Here is an 18,319-nt window from a genome sequence, read left to right on the forward strand (position 1 = left end):
TTGTAAAGCAATGGTAATTCTTGATATCAAGAAATAGGAATGAATGTTAAAACAGCTTGCCATAAATACGCATTACGCAACAATACGCGAGCCAAATACGCAAAGATGTGACTGAGGCATTACATACTTTTACAATTGTATTCCATTTCAACCATTTGGCAGCGACAATATTTTCTCTAAACCTTTATTCGAAGTTGAAACTTACACTAGGATACCGAATTTTACGATGCCCCAATATGTGTGTGCACAAATATACTCGACAAAGATTATGTATATACATGTATATATAATATCTTTATTATTTTTGTATATACATATTATATTGACTTTCACAAATGACACACAAACAAAAAGAAAAGATGAATAACAATTTAATCATATTTAATACTTGGCTAAAGCAATACATGTATTCTTGTAACATGTGGATCATGTCTTGTCGATCATGACATTATGTCGTACGGGGAAAATTTGATGTATAAGAAAAGGAATTAATGAAATATCGCAACCTTCATCAGTGGCGGATCCAGGGGAGGGGGGGCCCCCCCCCCTTGAGAAAAAAAAAATCATGTAAAATCACGTGATTTTTACCTTTTTTGGGGGTTGGGCTCCCCCCCTGGCGCTCAAGGGGGGGGGGGGGGGGGGTGCAAATTGAATTTTTTTCTTAAGGATCAAAAAAAAAAAAAAATGTGCTCACTACCCCCCCCCCCCCCCCCCCCCCCCCCCTGAGCGACTTTTCGGCCGGCGCGATTTTCAAATTTTCGGGAGCAAAAAAAAAAAAAAGTTGGGCCCCCTCCCCTAAGAAATCCTGGATCCGCGCCTGACCTTCATATCATTTTACTATTCGTATGGGGTATTAAGAGAATTAATCCATGGCTACAAACTCCAAACGAAAGCTAGCACAAACCTTATTCTCTCAATATGTCGTATGAGACAATATGGCTGAAATGGCTTGGCCAGTATCGGCGTGCAAATGATTCTTTTTGTAAAAGTGGGTGGTGCCTTAAATGATTACCTAGACCATTAGTTCAAAGCAGGGGCGGTGTAGTGTCTTCCAAAATGGGGGTGGGCACCAACAAAGAAGGGACACCTGCGAAGGGGCACCTCAAAACGAAAATACATGCATACCATGTCAGAGATTGGGTTATACCCTTACATTGTGATTACATGATCAGGGATGATTTCAATATTTGTTTCTCTCTTTACATGGTCCAAGATGCTGTTGACAGGCAGTATAGAAAAGAAAAGGTGTTAATATCAATAAATATCAACAATGAAATAATAACACTCACTCTTCTTGACCTTGTTCGCATCTCTTGTTTAAGGTAAAGCTATTGTCACAACTCAGAGCGGCGACCGACCGATTTGTAGCCTGCTGGGTCGACGCCACTGGAATTTAGGCATCGCCCAACGATTTGGGGAGAATTCGACCAGACTGCAGAGCCCCAGCGATGCCTGGGCGGTTCCCTGTCAATTTCCCGTCGATCGCTGGTCGATTTTAGGTCAAAACTGGGCGAAATCAGGGAGCTTCGCCGCCCGGCACCCGACCGGCAACCGTACTGGTCAGGTGGCTTAGCGTTAAAATTATCGATTATCGTTACACGGGTTGGTACAGGTGTTGGGTCCAAGAGGCGGAGCCCTCAGAAGCTCAGGGGTTTTATACATCAAATAATCGTCAGATGAGCATAATTTTATACCTTATTTGTGAGTTGTGACACTGGAAGGTCACGAATTGACGTGGGGTCCAGGGACGGAGCGCCCAGAAGCTCAGGGGTATAGGCATTTAATTACTGTCAGATGAACATAATTTTATTTTATACCTTATTTGTAACACTGGCAGGTCGCGAATTGGCGTGGGGTCCAGAGGCGGAGCCCCCGGAAGCTCAGGGGTTTGGGGCAATAAATTACGATCAGATGAGCATATTTTGATTTGCGACACTAGCAGGACATAAATTGGTGTTGGGTCCAGATGAGCGATTTTTTTTTTTTTTTTTTTTTTTTTTTTTGGGGGGGGGCCCCGGAAATTAGAAAATTACGTCGTTAGATATTTCGTTCAGTGGCTTAGGAGGGGGGAGGGGGGGGGGGGGGCCTAGATCCGCCACTAGTTCATGATCCCTGCTATCGGTTCCTTTCATCAGGGTACCGATTGCTTCCTGCAAAAATCATGGTCTGGAAGCAACCTAATTGCAAGCCAATCCATTTCAGTGGGCTATTCTGGGGTACATCGATGATTATAGCTCAGCGGCCTTCCAATATGCTGTTTTCATAGTCTCGTTCAAAGGGAAAGACAAAGCTACGACTTTGGGAAAGATTTCGAAAATAAAAATTGTACATGAACAAACTATAAATGCTGCTTTGCTTTGCAGTTTCAACGGTTCCTGGTAGTTTAAAAAACAAGGGAACTTGAGGTAGCAGAGGTGAAGAGCTTTGCGCTCAGTCCGTTCCTACTTGTACTTTTCGAGCCTAGGAATGTCTTTCGGAAGGCTGAGTAGCCTCAGCTAGCTCATGCTATAACCGATCATGCAAGTAAAGTGTCGAGTGAAAACATAAGGGTGAGAGAGAAACATTATAAGTTCATTTCCTTTTTATAAAGGGCACCCTCTATTGAGAAATCTTAGTGGTTTTGTGGCCCTTTGGGGGTAACCCGACACATGCTCCGCCGACGATTGCTCCGCCGACATTTACTCCGCAAAACGCGACAATTGCTCCGCGACATTTGCTCCGCGACATTTGCTCCGACGTTAATGCTCCGCCGACAGTTGCTCCGCCGACAGTTGCTCCGCCGACAATTGCTCCGCCGACAGATGCTCCGCCGACAATTGCTCCGCCGACAATTGCTCCGCCGACAATTGCTCCGCCGTCAATTGCTCCGCAAAACGCGACAATTGCTCCGCCGACATTTGCTCCGCCGACATTTGCTCCGCCTGAAGCGACACTTGCTCCGCCGACATTTGCTCCGCCTGAAGCGACACTTGCTCCGCCGACATTTGCTCCGCCGACAATTGCTCCGCCGACAATTGCTCCGCCTGAAGCGACAATTGCTCCGCCGACATTTGCTCCGCCGACATTTGCTCCGCCGACAATTGCTCCGCCGACAATTGCTCCGCCTGAAGCGACAATTGCTCCGCCGACATTTGCTCCGCCGACATTTGCTCCACCGACATTTGCTCCACCGACATTTGCTCCGCCGACATTTGCTCCGCCGACATTTGCTCCACCGACATTTGCTCCACCGACATTTGCTCCGCCGACATTTGCTCCGCCGACAATTGCTCCGCCGACAATTGCTCCGCCTGAAGCGACAATTGCTCCGCCGACATTTGCTCCGCCGACATTTGCTCCACCGACATTTGCTCCACCGACATTTGCTCCGCCGACAATTGCTCCGCCGACAATTGCTCTGCCTGAAGCGACAATTGCTCCGCCGACATTTGCTCCGCCGACTTTTGCTCCACCGACATTTGCTCCGCCGACAATTGCTCCGCCGACAATTGCTCCGCCTGAAGTGACAATTGCTCCGCCGACATTTGCTCCGACGACATTTGCTCCGCCCAAAAAGTGTCCCAAAAACTACAAATGCTACTAGTACTACGACAAATGCTTCGCCGACAATATTTTCTTTACACCTATTTTTTTCGTTTCTTTTTTTCTTCTTCATTTTCTGAATGCATTTCTTGAAATAATGTAGATGAAATGAAATGAATGAATGTTGATGAAGTGGGAGGAAAAAAGGAGTTACCTAAAAGTCATTTCGAATATACTGAAATAACTTTCCATCTATCACTGTACGTCCCATATAATGGATACTAAACACTCATTACATGTCGTGGGAAGTTTTTTAAAAAAAAGTAGAGCAGCAAGCCACATTCCCCAATACGCGCATACCTCCTAGTTAATTTCAAGTAGCTCATCAATATGTAATACCTGAAATTACCTCGATCAATGCATCTTACTTAGGTAAAGCATTATACAGTGTACTAGGTCATCATGGAAGTTTAGAAAATAAGGGCACTTATATACGTAAGGAAGAGAACCCATTCAGACGGGAAAATGAGATGGCAGCCTTTCTGCTTATTCACATTAATACAAATCATTTTGTTGCAGTTTGATGTTAGTTCTTCATGATAAGCCAATTGCTCTTCTTCCGGTGGCTTCGTGAGTCCCTTAAATTATTCAGTGAAAACAAAGTACTCGAATGAAACGGAGTGTTTTACACACTAACATATATATATATATATATTAAAGCTACATACACTTAACTAAAGGAAAGAAACCTTTAGAAAATGGACTGGATATTATTGAAAATATTATTCTAAACAAGAATGTACTACATGATTGTATTACTTTACGTTTCAATTTCACGAGAGAAATAGAACTCGAGAGGGGGAGCAGAGAAGAAGTGATGGAAATGAAAGAAGACTAATAGCATGAGAGGAAAGAAAAGAGCAAAGAAGACAAGAAAACGGTGTAAACAGGAAAAGGAGGAGCATGGGAGAGAGAGAAAGAGAGAGAGAGAGATAGCCTTGAGCTTTGGATCAGCTAATGAGTAATACATGAAACAGATTTTGAGCGGAGTAATTATCTTTCGCCGGAGAACTTGCGTAAGGAGCTATAACTTTATTTTTTATTTTTTTAAATCAAACATTATGGGGAATAGCAAAAAACGGTTGTCTTCTTTGCTCTTTTCTTTCCTCTCATGTTTTTAGTCTTCTTTCATTGAGGTAATTTCAGGTCTTACATATTGATGAGCTGTTTGAAATTAACTAGGAGGCATGCGCGTATTGGGGAATGTGGCTTGCTGCTCTACTTTACAAAAAAAAAACTTCCCATGACATGTAATGAGTGTTTAGTGTACATTATGTGGGACGTACAGTGATAGATGGAAAGTTATTTCAGTATATTCGAAATGACTTTTAGGCAACTGCTTTTTCCTCTCACATCATCAACATTCATTCATTTCATTTCATTTACATAATTTCATGAAATGCATTCAGAAAATGAAGAAAAAAAAAGAAACAAAAACAACCCGTGAAAACAAAATATTGTCGGCGAAGCATTTGTCGTAGTACTAGTAGCATTTGTATTTAATGGGACACTTTTTGGGCTGAGCAAATGTCGTCGGAGCAAATGTCACCGGAGCAAGTGTCGCTCATGCGGAGCAAATGTCGTCGGAGCAATTGTCGGCGGAGCAAATGTCACCGGAGCAATTGTCGCTTCAGGCGGAGCAATTGTCGGCGGAGCAATTGTCGACGGAGCAATTGTCGGCGGAGCAATTGTCGGCGGAGCAAATGTCGTCGGAGCAATTGTCGGCGGAGCAAATGTTGGCGGAGCAAATGTCGGCGGAGCAAATGTCGGCGGAGCAAGTGTCGCTTCAGGCGGAGCAAATGTCGGCGGAGCAATTGTCGCGTTTTGCGGAGCAATCGACGGCGGAGCAATTGTCGGCGGAGCAATTGTCGGCGGAGCAATTGTCGGCGGAGCATCTGTCGGCGGAGCAATTGTCGGCGGAGCAACTGTCGGCGGAGCAACTGTCGGCGGAGCACCTGTCGGCGGAGCATTTGACGTCGGAGCAAATGTCGCGGAGCAAATGTCGCGGAGGAATTGTCGCGTTTTGCGGAGTAAATGTCGGCGGAGCAATCGTCGGCGGAGCATGTGTCATGGAACCCCTTTGGGCGCCATATTGGATTCCGAAAACCATAGCATAGACACTCCAATTATGTCTCTCGGATCGATAATAAGTGACTTATGGCCATCTTGGACGCCATCTTTAAACCGGGCATGGTGGCTCAGTCGTTAGAGCGCCCGCCTCATGAACGGGAGGTCGTGGGTTCGAACCCCGGCCGAGTCATACCAAAGACTTATAACAATGGGACCTTCTGCCTTCTAGCTAGGTGCTCAGCATATTAGATTGGAGAAGGGTAGTAATAACATATTATGTTATGCAGGGCCCGCTGGAAGAACAGTTTCATAACTGAAGTGGCTACCCTGGGTAAATAAAAGTTATTATTATTATTATATTTGGGGTTTCCTATACCATCACAAATTATTCGTACTTGTCTCAATGGATTGTCTGACCCCCGAAACCATGGGAAAGACACCAGCATTATGTGTCTTGGATGGATAATAAGTGATTTATGGCCATTTTTAGGTGTCGGCGGCCATCTTGGACGCCATCTTGAAAATAACAGCTTTCTGAACCTTCGATTTTGGTAAACTTTTAGTATGTTATTCCTGAGGTCGAATACCACTAGAAACCGTTGAAAAACCTTTTGTTGCAATTTTTGTGGTCAAACCATATCTTGACCTGACTAATAAGGAAAGTCTTTTTTGTAATACAACAAAATTTCAAAAACCTGTGACGGGGTAGTCAGTGCCGTCACCTTCACCCCTTACGTTCACTATGCTCCCTCGTCCCTCGCACTGGCGTACTGATGTGGGCTTGGAGCAGTTGCCCCCCCCCCCCCCCATTAAATATCAAACGTTTTTCTCACTTTTTTGTAGATTATACTTTTGTATGCGTCTATGAAAAATTACCAAGTTTACAGTCAGGCAAAAAAAATATTCTTATTTAGCAGCCTATATGGAAAGGCCAGCGGATCGGGAGTCTCGAGCCTCCCCCTCCACCCGGCACCCTCACTTATTTGAAAAAGTATGTTGAAGAGAATAGAAAGAACCTGCCAGTGTCACAAATGAGGTATCAAAATATACTTTTTCTCGAGTTGATGCATCTTCTATTCTCCTAAATAAACCTAGGAAACCTGAAAATTGCATTTCAATGTAAATGCATCGTTAGTTAAAATGTAATACAATATACAACAATTGGCAAATAATTGTTTCCAGATTGATGTTATCGAACAACTTAACAATATCAATCCAGATTGATATTGTTAAGCTGTTCGATAACATCATTCAGTTTGATTTGATTGGCGATATATGTCATTAATAAAACAGTGTTAAGGCTATATAGTCTCAAACAAACCCACACCATTAAACTTCAAGCTCACTCACACATGATATATTGCGACACTTTCAAGGATACTTATTATTTCAAATTCATATAAAAACGGCAACAGCTTCATTATTAAATGTCAGTTCTTCTCACTTAAATCATTGGTCTGGAAACAATTATTTGCCCATTGTTGTATAGTGTATTACATTTTCACTAACGATGAATTTACATTGTAATACAATTTTCAGGTTTCCCAGGTTTATTTAGGAGAATAGAAGATTGATATTGTTAAGTTGTTCGATAACAACACTCAGTTTGATTTGATTGGAGATATATATCTTTAATGAAACAGTGTAAAGGCTATATAGTCTCAAACAAACACACACCATTACACTTCAATCTCATTCACACATGATATATTGCGACACTTTCAAGGCTACTTTTATTTCAATTCATGTATATACAAACGGAAACAGCTTCAATATTAAATGTAAGTTCTTCTCACTTAAATCATTGGTCTGGAAACAATTATTTGCCCATTGTTGTATAGTGTATTACATTTTCACTAACGATGAATTTACATTGTAATACAATTTTCAGGTTTCCCAGGTTTATTTAGGAGAATAGAAGATTGATATTGTTAAGTTGTTCGATAACAACACTCAGTTTGATTTGATTGGAGATATATATCTTTAATGAAACAGTGTAAAGGCTATATAGTCTCAAACAAACACACACCATTACACTTCAATCTCATTCACACATGATATATTGCGACACTTTCAAGGCTACTTATTATTTCAATTCATGTATATACAAACGGAAACAGCTTCAATATTAAATGTAAGTTCTTCTCACTTAAATCATTGGTCTGGAAACAATTATTTGCCCATTGTTGTATAGTGTATTACATTTTCACTAACGATGAATTTACATTGTAATACAATTTTCAGGTTTCCCAGGTTTATTTAGGAGAATAGAAGATTGGTATTGTTAAGTTGTTCGATAACAACACTCAGTTTGATTTGATTGGAGATATATATCTTTAATGAAACAGTGTAAAGGCTATATAGTCTCAAACAAACACACACCATTACACTTCAATCTCATTCACACATGATATATTGCGACACTTTCAAGGCTACTTATTATTTCAATTCATGTATATACAAACGGAAACAGCTTCAATATTAAATGTAAGTTCTTCTCACTTAAATCATTGGTCTGGAAACAATTATTTGCCCATTGTTGTATTTTTTATTACTTTTTCACTAACGATGAATTTACATTGTAATACAATTTTCAGGTTTCCCAGGTTTATTTAGGAGAATAGAAGATTGATATTGTTAAGTTGTTCGATAACAACACTCAGTTTGATTTGATTGGAGATATATATCTTTAATGAAACAGTGTAAAGGCTATATAGTCTCAAACAAACACACACCATTACACTTCAATCTCATTCACACATGATATATTGCGACACTTTCAAGGCTACTTATTATTTCAATTCATGTATATACAAACGGAAACAGCTTCAATATTAAATGTAAGTTCTTCTCACTTAAATCATTGGTCTGGAAACAATTATTTGCCCATTGTTGTATAGTGTATTACATTTTCACTAACGATGAATTTACATTGTAATACAATTTTCAGGTTTCCCAGGTTTATTTAGGAGAATAGAAGATTGATATTGTTAAGTTGTTCGATAACAACACTCAGTTTGATTTGATTGGAGATATATATCTTTAATTAAACAGTGTAAAGGCTATATAGTCTCAAACAAACCCACACCATTAAACTTCAAGCTCACTCACACATGATATATTGCGACACTTTCAAGGATACTTATTATTTCAAATTCATGTATATACAAACGGAAACAGCTTCAATATTAAATGTCAGTTCTTCTCACTTAAATCATTGGTCTGGAAACAATTATTTGCCCATTGTTGTATAGTGTATTACATTTTCACTAACGATGAATTTACATTGTAATACAATTTTCAGGTTTCCCAGGTTTATTTAGGAGAATAGAAGATTGATATTGTTAAGTTGTTCGATAACAACACTCAGTTTGATTTGATTGGAGATATATATCTTTAATGAAACAGTGTAAAGGCTATATAGTCTCAAACAAACACACACCATTACACTTCAATCTCATTCACACATGATATATTGCGACACTTTCAAGGCTACTTATTATTTCAATTCATGTATATACAAACGGAAACAGCTTCAATATTAAATGTAAGTTCTTCTCACTTAAATCATTGGTCTGGAAACAATTATTTGCCCATTGTTGTATAGTGTATTACATTTTCACTAACGATGAATTTACATTGTAATACAATTTTCAGGTTTCCCAGGTTTATTTAGGAGAATAGAAGATTGATATTGTTAAGTTGTTCGATAACAACACTCAGTTTGATTTGATTGGAGATATATATCTTTAATTAAACAGTGTAAAGGCTATATAATCTCAAACAAACACACACCATTACACTTCAATCTCATTCACACATGATATATTGCGACACTTTCAAGGCTACTTATTATTTCAATTCATGTATATACAAACGGAAACAGCTTCAATATTAAATGTAAGTTCTTCTCACTTAAATCATTGGTCTGGAAACAATTATTTGCCCATTGTTGTATTTTTTATTACTTTTTCACTAACGATGAATTTACATTGTAATGCAATTTTCAGGTTTCCCAGGTTTATTTAGGAGAATAGAAGATTGATATTAAGTTTTTTGATACTATCACTCTGTTTGATTTGATTGGAGATATATCTTTTTAATGAAACAGTGTGAAGGCTGTATTATAGTATCAAAAGAACATACACCATTAAACTTCAAGCTCACTCACACATGATATATTGCGACACTTTCAGGGCTACTTATTATTTCAAGGTCATATACAAACGGCAACAGCTTCAGTATTAAATGTAAGTTCTTCCCACCTAAAGGGCCCATGACATCGAAATACAAGTGTATTCCTGTTGGTGTGCACTACTGCATACATCTCATATTTTGATATGTAAACTTCTGAATTTGTTTCATAGATTTTGAAGAAAAAAAATTGAATTTTTTTTTCTCCAAACATAGTAAGCTCTACCCGAAAAACCTCCAGATCTCATTCCCCTTGTGACATCATCTGTCAGTCATCAATGAGCTAATTTGAGAAAGTGGCATGTAACTTTGCCAAAGTTGACCACCTGTTACAATACCACAAACAATAGCAACATATAAGTTGCTATGTCAGACATGTCAGACTAAACTGATATTCTATAATAGACAATGGCATGTAATTTCCCCCCGCTTAGCACACGTTCATAATATAATTGCATGCTTCCATACATATGTACCAGGCGCGGATCCAGGGGGGGGGACCGAGCGTGCCTTGGCCCCCCCCCCGCAAAAAAAAAAAAAAAAAAAAAAAAAGGAGAGAGAGAGAAGGAAAAGAAGGGAAAGAGGAGAGAAAGGGAAAAAAGAAGAGGAAGAAGAAAAGAAAAGAGGGAAGAAGGAGATCGGGGGGGGGAAGGACTTGCCTCCCCCCTCTCCCCCCCCCCAATAAAAAAATAAAAGAGAAGGAAGGAAAGGGAAAGAAAAAAGATAAAGAGGAGATAAAGGGAAGGACAAAATAGGAAGAAGAAAAGAAAAGAAGGGGGATATCAGTTGCAATTTTCCCGCCAACAAGTTGTGGATCGAGGGGGGGCAAAAGACCCTAGCCTCCCCCCGTCCCCGCTAAAAAAAAGAGAGAAGGAAGGAAAAGGAAAAGAGAAGAGCTAAAAGAGAACAAAAAGAGGAAGAAAAAAAGAAAAGGGAGAAAAGAAGCGGAGATCAGTTGCGGTTAATCCCGCCAACAATGTGTGGAGCGGGTTGGGGACCAAAATGAACGTGCCCCTCCCCCCCCCCCCCCAGCAAACCTAAAAGAGAGATAAGGAAGGGAAGGGAAAGTGAAAGAGGAGAGAAAGGGAAAGGAAAAAAAAGAGAATGAAGAAAGGTAAGGGATATCAGTTGCAATTTTCCCGCCAACAAGGTGTAGATCGGAGGGGGGGGGGGGCACTGGCATAATGATAGGGGAGGGGGGGGGGGGGGTGGAGAAATAGAATTCAAACGTGGTTTATTTATAATTCCATAACGGTGGTTAACAAATAATGCTGAAATGAGATAATTTTCCTCACTTCATGCGTTTGTTGGAAAATGACAAATTCCTAAATTTACAGCCAGGCAAGAAAATGCTTCTTGAGATGCCTGCATATCAGGGCCCGCGGAATGGCGGGGATCGGGATCCTCGAGCCCCTCCCCCACACTTTCTTTGAAAAAGTATATTAAAGAAAAATAGAAAGAAAGAGAGCGAGAAAGAAAAAATAGTTAACTGCCAGTGTCACATTATAATGGGGTATCAAAATATGCTCATCTGACCATGTTTAAAATTAATGCCTAAAATCCTAAGGGCTCTGCCCCCTGGATTCCACCTAGGGCCCTAAGGCGGGCCCTTAGATGCTCATATGACGGTCATTTAATGCCTAAAACATCTGATTTCTGGGGGCTCTGCCCCCTGGACCCCACGCCAAATAGTGTCCTGCTAGTGTCACAAATAATAAGGTATCGAAAATGCTCATCTGACCGTAATTAAACGCCTAAAACCCCTGAGCTTCTGGGGGCTCTGCCCCCTGGACCCAACCAAGAGCCCTTAGGCGGGCCCCTCGATACTCATCTGACCGTAATTGAGTGCCTAAAACCCTTGAGATTCCGGGGCTCCGCCCCCTGAACCCCAAGCCAATTAGTGACCTGCCATTGTAACAATTAGGTATCAACTTGCTCATCTGACCGTAATTAAATGCCTAAACTCCTGAACTTCCGGGGCTCTGCCCCCTGGACCCCGTCTAGGGCGCTAAGGCGGACCCCTGAATGCTAATCTGACCGTAAATTAAAACCTTAAACCCCTTCCGGGGCGGACAAGGTATCAACATATGTTCATCTGACAGCAGGCGCGTAGCCAGGGGGGCGGTGGGGTGGTCCCCCAATAAACGCCGGCCAAAAAAGAGAGGAGTGTAAAGGAAGAGGACGTAGGAAGAAAAGGGAATAGACAAAGAACATATTTGAAATTCAGACAAGGATTAAGAGTCGTGAACGGTACAACGAATCGTCTTCTTTCTCTAATGAATTAATGAAACGTCAAAGCTTCCGCGCTACTCGCGGGGGAGGGCAGGGCGAACTTAATTCAGACGAGGATAATTTTCGGGAACGGTACAACGAATCGTCTTCTTTCTATAATAATGTAATGAAACGTCGAAGCTTCCGCGCTTCGCGCGGAAGGGGGGGGGGGGGGGGGGGGGAAATTGATTTAGAAAAGGATTAAGAGTCGAGAACGGTACGACGAATCTTCCTCTTTCTCTAATGATTTAATTAAAAGTAAAAGCTTCCGCGCTTCGCGCGGGTGGGGGACACTAAATTTTTTCGAGAGCGGAACAACGAATCGTCTTCATTCTCTAAAAATTTAATGAAACGTCGAAGCGGGGGGAAAACTGAATTTAGACAAGGATTAAGAGTCGAGAACGGTACAACGAATCGTCTTCTTTCTTTAATGATTTAATGAAACGTAAAAGCTTCCGCGCTTCGCGTGGGAGGGGGGAAACTGAATTTAGACAAGGATTTAAAGTCATAACGGTACAACGAATCGTCTTATTTCGCTAATGATTTAATGAAACGTACAAGCTTCCGCGCTTCGCGCGGGAGGGAGGAGGGGAAAACTGAATTCAGATGAGGATTAAGAGTCGAATACGGTACAACGAATCGTCTTCTTTCTCTAATGATTTAATGAAACGTACAAGCTTCCGCGCTTCGCGCGAAGGGAGGAGGGGAAAACTGAATTCAGATGAGGATTAAGAGTCGAGAACGGTACAACGAATCGTCTTCTTTCTCTAATGATTTAATGAAACGTAAAAGCTTCCGCGTTTCGCGCTCAGACGAGTAGGCACGTACGGAAGGGGAGGGGGAGGGGGTTAGGGGGTTGACCCTCCCCCCTTCGGTTTTTTATGTGTGTATTTTGGAGCAAAACCCCCCCCCCTTTCTGTGATTTTTTTTTTTTTTTTTTAATTTAAAAAAAAAATAAAAAATATGCCAATGGCTGACCTAAAAAAGGTGACCTCACCCCCCCCCCCCCCCAACAGAACAAAATGTCAAATTTTCAATTTCGCTTATTTAGCGGCTGGCTTAGTCGTTACGATTTTTTTTCGGACAAAAAAAAAAAAGTGGGCCCCCCCCCTAAGAAATCCTGGATCCGCGCCTGATATGTACAATACATCATGATTGCCTTTGTCTTCCTGGTGATGCTACAGCATGTCTGACATAGCAACTTGTATGTTGCTATTGTATTACGGTCGACTTCGGCAAAGATACATACCACTTTGTCAAGTTGAAAAACTTGCTAGCTGGCAATAGTGTATACATGTTTTTATAAATTTTAAATGTCTAGTCCGGTTAATAATAGCACGTAATGATTTCATTATATCACACGTACTTCACATTATCCTATCGATAAGTGTAACGATTTGCTTTAGTATTATATAACAAAAATAACAAATGGCAAGTATGGTTTTCGTGAAAATTGCATTACATTGTATATTCATCGTTATGGAAAATGTTGTATACCGTGTGAGTCGAAAAAAAGTTTACACCTAGAAAATTGCTAATTATTTTTAAAATCATCTATGAACAGTAAATTATTACATATCATGTGAAAGAGTGTTTTATCCCAAATAATTTGGTATCATTTTTGTGTGGTATGTGTTCACGCTTGGATGAACAAGAGGCATTGTTTGCGAGAGTGCAAAAAAATCGACTTGCGCCAGAGTGATGCCTACAGTATATGTATTATGATGGGATTAGCGAAGTGAGAGTATGAATTGAATGTATCAAATGAAATGCATTGCATATCAGTTTTGCAGAAGTAAAGGCACACACACACACGCGCGCACACACACACACACACACACACACACACGCACAAATGTTGGTTGATATTTGATATTCGATATTTGATATGTGTGAAATGATTAATTTTGTTAGGGATGTTATTTGGATCTGCAAAGACCGAATTAATACCCAAATCCCAAATATTTTATTCCAACATCACACAAGCAACTTTGGCGCAAGTCTCGCGTTCAACCTGGGTATCTAGACTCATCTCAGCCACTGTTTGGGGTGGAAAATAGCCAGAGTAGTGAGGCGTTGTCAAAAGGCTAGCCCGGAGGCGGCTCGACGTATGTATATAAGGTATATAAAGGGTATAGATTGATTCACAATGAACTGACGTACATCATTGATGATCCTTGTATACTATATGTATATATCAGGTTCAGCTAATCCTGTTTTTTTTTTCGGGGGGGGGGGGGGGGGTTGAGCGGTATTTTGTTTTTGCAGTTGTCATAACTGTTTAAAAAAGTTTCAATGGGACACATTTCGACGTACTCCTAAATGAAAATTGTTATTAATCATACCGAGTGAGTCAGAAAAAATGTCCCACTTTTTAAAAGTTGTATTGTTTGAAGTATGAATATTTAGTCTAGAATATGGGTTTCATGATTATGTCTTGATAGAGTTATCCTCCCAGTACATTTACGTACCATTTTCATTTGAATTTCTGCATGCATGACCAGGGGCGTCGCTAGACCTTTTTCAGAGGGGGGGGGGGGGGGGGGGGGGAGGCGTGTAGAGGCCAACGATTACCGACAAAACTAGGCGCCAATTACCGACACAATTTAATGTCCCAATGTTTACAAATTTAACCCTATAAACCCGGAGCCGAAGGCTTAATTGTTTTTCATATGAACTATTTATAGTACTTTCGTATGCGCAAATTGCCCTTTTCCTCGACGACATAAATATACGAATTATTTCGTAAACTTAGTCAGCATCATAGCTTTATATTAAAATGCAGACGCGTGGCTACGATCTAATTTAAAGGGGGGGGGGGTGGTAGTGAGGAAGCGAACCACTTAAAGAGCGTGCAAAGTGCACTTCCCTAGGGGGTGGGTGAAGAGCCTCCCGCGCTTCGCTTCGCGCGGCAGTTGAGACGTTCATTAAATTATTAGAGGAAGAAGACGATTAGTTGTACCGTTTTCGACTCTTGATTAGCCCTAATTATTGTCGTAATTCAGTCTCCCCTCTCGGGCAAAGCGCGGAAGCTTTGACGTTTCCTTAAATTATCAGAAAAAGCAGAGGATTGGTACTACGGTTCTCAACTCTTAATCCTTGTCTGAATTCAGTTTTCCCTCTACCGCGCGAAGCTTTGTCGTTTCATTGAATTATTATAGAAAGAAGACGATTCGTTGTACCGTTCGCGACTCTCAACCCTAATTTTTGTCTGAATTCAGTTTTTCCACTCTCGCAAGAAGTGGATCTCCTTGCCTTACCCCTCGCTTAATAAAAAAAAAAACAGTAGCAAAACCCTCTCTCATAACACAGCAACTTGTATTACTGTAACTAGTTTTTACTCACGAACAAAATGAGTGACCGAACCCAATGCGCGGAAGCTTTGACGTTTCCGTAAATTATGAGAGACAGCAAACGATTCGTTGCACTGTTTTCGACTCTTTATCCTTATTTGAATTCGGTTTCCCCCTTAACTAAGACGTTTCCTTAAACTATTAGAGAAAGAAGACGATTCGTTTTACCGTTCTCGACTCTTATTCCTTATATAAATTCAGTTCCCCCTCCCGCGCAAAGCGCGGAAGTTTTGACGTTTCGTTAAATTATTAGAGGAAGAAGACGATTTGTTGTACCGTTTTTGACTCTTGATTAGCCCTAATTGTCTGAATTCAGTTGTCCCCTCCTGCGCGAAGCGCGGAAGCTTTGACGTTTCCTTAAACTATTAGAGAAAGAAGACGATTCGTTGTATCGTTCTCGACTCTTATTCCTTATATAAATTCAGTTCCCCTCCCGCGCGAAGCGCGGAAGCATTGACGTTTCATTAGATTATTAGAGGAAGAAGACGATTAGTTGTACCGTTTTCGACTCTTGATTAGCCCTAATTGTCTGAATTCAGTCTCCTCCTCTCGGGCGAAGCGCGGAAGCTTTGACGTTTCCTTAAATTATTATAGAAAGAAGACGATTCGTTGTACCGTTCGCGACTCCAAACCATAATTGTCTGAATTCAGTTTTCCCCTCGTGCGCGAAGCGTGGAAGCTTGGACGTTTCCGTAAATTATGAGAGAAAGCAGACGATTCGCTGTACCGTTCTCGACTCTTTATCCTTATTTTTTAACTTATTTTTCCGAATACTTTAAACCTCTGATTTCTTTAGCTGATATTATAGGATAGTGAAACTTGGAGAAAATACAAGTATTATAGTTGCAGTCTCTCTCGAAGTCGTCACAGCGGATAAAAAGTCACATTTCGTAGAAGAAAAAGCTTGTCCCACCGACTTCAAACTTCTGCATTGATATAGTACACGAGGATCGAACAAGAATACCGACACTACTGATCCGACACAGCAACATATTTATGCGTGTCTTTTTTGCTCCCTCGACGAGACGACTCCACCCAACAACCCCTTCTCTCTTTTTGTTATACTCCCACCCCTCCTGTCTCAGGCTCCTACCTCTCCCTCACTCTCCTCTTTTTCCCTTTTCTCTCTTTTCTTCTCCCTTTTCCTTTTCTCCTTTTCTTTCTTTTCTTTCTTTCTTTTCCTTTCTTTCCTTTCCTCCCTTTTTTCTTTTTTTCTCTTTCTTTCTTCTCTCCTCTTTCCTTTTTTTTTTTTTTTTTTTTTTTTTTTTTTTTACCCTTTTCCTCTTTTTTTCCCCCTCGCCCTTTTCTCTTTTTTCCCGACGGCAGCGCAATTTTACCGACAATATACTGACAGGTGGGGGTGTCGCACCCCCTCCCCTCTTTAGAGACGCCCCTGTGCATGACTGAACATCAGAAACTGTGTTGATGTGTTACATAATTGCCCTTTTGTGATGCATTAAATAGGACGGAAGGCAAAGGCGACAGTAACGCGAGCGAAAAAACAATCTGCGCACGCGCGAATAAAATTTTTCTCTGTCCTGTGATTTTCACGACCGTACGCGGCCTTGATAGCGTTCGTTCCCTAAACACGACGGAAGAGCTATATCGCCGTAATTCTCCGTCGTGTTTGCTAAAGCGCTCTAGTTATGACTTAAGGACGTAGGTCTCTAGTTGATAGGCCGCAGCACACACATGCTTTAGCAGTCACACAAAACAAACACTCGCAAATTATTATTCAATAATATCTGAGAATGCACACTATTATCTTGATCTATTAGGAATAAATCATTGTAAAAATCATTTCATAAATTGGGGTAAAACAAAATTATTCCATATTTATGACCAACTGTGTATTTGTGTTATAGAAATATAGTGCTTGAACAAATTATGATATTTTCATGTTATGAAATGCCAAAACGACTCCTGATAATTTACAAACATAAAACCAATCAATATGATTTTCTATAATGTCATAATGTAATTTATGCTCTGCAGTATTATTTGTTGACGAAACAGCAACGGAGTAGAACTTGGCTGCAATACGCCATCGTGCCGCATGAGGGGTTCAATTCACGTAATCGTTCATATCAATAAATTGTGACCGTGGATTTACTGTAATACAGTTTTGAGTATTATCCCCGAAAAAGGTGTTCTGTTACATTAGTACCGCATGTGTAAGGAATTTTGAAGGTAGCTCTAAAGGTAAGTGTGATCGCTATTTTCGTTACCTTGTACCTATGTTTTCACTACTATGTTACTGAAATTGCACTGTAGATGGCAAATATATGGTTGTAATAATGTATTAATTGCAGTTTAAATAGGTCTGAAATATATCAGTACGTACATGTCAATGAACCCCGCGGCGACCGCTGAAAATATGGGACATGTCGGAAGGGGAGGGGCATATCAGAGTGTCACCACCACCACGAATAATGATGAATAAAGGATACTCGGGTTGAATATAAAGATAATGACATTATAGACCTATGAGTGAGTTTCTAAATTTTCCAGGGATTGTCATAGTATACCGCAGATATTTCTCATGAGTTATCCTTTATTCCTCATATTTTCTTATTTCAATTCTTTGTCTCCAAACCCCCTGGTTACTAACTATTTGATTATTCTGCTATACACAATTTCACATCTCAATGTGGAATCCACTTTCCATACATTAACTGTTGGCATGTATGACAAGCCTCTGGCAATTTTAGAGTTGTCAAAGGAAACCTATCTCTAAGAAGTGAAATTAGTGAATCGGTTTAGAGTTTTTTAATCACGTTTATTTATTTTAAGGTTGTTTTTTTTTAACTTTTAAACCCAAGATCTGTCATGCAAAATCGATTTGGAAA

The sequence above is a fragment of the Strongylocentrotus purpuratus genome, unplaced genomic scaffold (genome assembly GCF_000002235.5).
Source record: "Strongylocentrotus purpuratus isolate Spur 01 unplaced genomic scaffold, Spur_5.0 spur5_scaffold_2, whole genome shotgun sequence".
Classification (NCBI taxonomy): domain Eukaryota; kingdom Metazoa; phylum Echinodermata; class Echinoidea; order Camarodonta; family Strongylocentrotidae; genus Strongylocentrotus; species Strongylocentrotus purpuratus.